The 1,748-nt window shown below is 41.8% G+C and overlaps 1 non-coding gene across 1 annotated transcript; it reads left to right on the top strand.

Moving 5' to 3' along the window:
- The first annotated feature begins 629 nt into the window (after positions 1-629).
- On the top strand, positions 630-734 carry LOC112213956. Its single transcript, XR_002947869.1, has one exon. It is a non-coding gene; the product is annotated as a U6atac minor spliceosomal RNA (small nuclear RNA).
- The last annotated feature ends 1,014 nt before the right edge of the window (positions 735-1,748 follow it).

The raw sequence follows: 1,748 nt of genomic DNA on the forward strand, positions 1-1,748 counted from the left end.
ATATTTATCATATCCATAAAAGGAAAAAGGATTAGAGTTTACTTCCACAACAGCACTGTCGCGTAAAACTGACTATATCATAGGTATTTGTATTTCGGCTTGTATTGTGACTCTTCTTGAGCTCAGTCTGGTTTGTTTACCTATCGCTTGGGCCAGTTTTGTCGAGCTATATGAATCAAATACTTTCCAAACAGCTAAAATCTCGGCGGGGCAGCCGGCTACGCTCGTTAAGGCTCACAACCGAAGACGACGCGTTGCGAGTTCGAATCCTCGGCCTGCAAAATATATTTGGAGAAGGATATGGAAAATCCAAAATCTCTCTGAAAGGTGTAATAATATACAACAGGCAAGCGCCCAGCCCGCCCATCTCCCTTGCGCTGTTGTGAGTGTACCTTCTGGGAGTGCTTGGTAAAGGTGTGCTTGGTGTTATTAAGCACACAGCAGGGGCGCCCCCGACGATCGACTTGCGGCTGGTTACGCCCCGTAGTGGAGGTTTTAGCCGGTAAGAATCCGGCACTACCTTCCACCGTCCTGTGTTTCCGGCCCACAGGGGGTGGGTGTATGATGGTGTCTATGAAGATTTCCTCCACGTAAAAAAAAAAACAAATTTTAAAAAAAAATTTTTTTTTCTACAGTATGAAAAGAAAGACGTTTAGCACTCCCCTAGACAAGGATGGAACACATATATAAGGTAAGGCATTGTCGCCTTTCGGCGGCACTTAACGAATTTTTTTGGAATGACCGCGGAGTTTTTTTGGAATTCCGCTATCCTTCCGGATGACGCAGGCGCTCACAGGACATGGAGTATTCGGGGAATATCTGCAGAAAATCGGAAGAGAGGTGACGAACACCTGTCACCACTGCGGCGAGTGCGAGGACACGGCCCAGCATACGCTGGAGTTTTGTGCGGCGTGGGAGACCCCCCGTCGTATGCTGCGACTAGCGATTGGCGAGAGATTGGACCCCATGTCAGTTATAAAAACGATGCAAGCACAACAAAGATGTACACTTGACATCATTTAGGGGCAGTTTTCCATAATGTTGGACGGCGCTTAATATCGGACACCAGTTACATTTTTAAAAAATTGAAACGCAACGGAATAGTTTTAACTGTCAAAGCAGAGGAGGAGATAGAACAAAAGATGTGCAGATTTTTCCACGTTTCCATCGTGTATGTGTAGACAAAAAATCAATCGATCGTTGGCATTTGACTTAAAATCAATGCACTGTGGAAGTTAAAAATTATATCCATTGCCTGATGCAGTAAAAAGGTGATATCGCGATGATAATTGCGGATGGAAGGAAGATGTACGTTTTTGTACAATAAACTCTGAAACGTATTTAACGACGTCTAATACATACGGATGAAAGACAGGAAATAAAAATAGAAAGATTAGATACTTAGATACAGTAATATATAGATAACTATATGGTGTGACTCTAATGATAATTTGGATTATAGCGATTATAACGCTGCCGCTAACGGTCTTTTCTGTACATGTATATCAACAACTATATAATATATATGGTTCGACGCGTCATTCAACTATATAATATATATAATCAATAACTATATATATATATTATATATATGTCGGAGATAAGAGGACACCGATGCCTTCCCTCCGAAACCTCGGGCAAATCCATAGAAACATTGTAATTAAAATCTACAGTTGTAATTAAACGATTTGCCGTCACTCTACCCAATTGTATTTGTTTGAAACTTGTGACAATGAGCTTGGGCTCCA

The sequence above is a fragment of the Bombus impatiens genome, unplaced genomic scaffold (genome assembly GCF_000188095.3).
Source record: "Bombus impatiens unplaced genomic scaffold, BIMP_2.2 scf_2673, whole genome shotgun sequence".
In the NCBI taxonomy this organism is placed as follows: domain Eukaryota; kingdom Metazoa; phylum Arthropoda; class Insecta; order Hymenoptera; family Apidae; genus Bombus; species Bombus impatiens.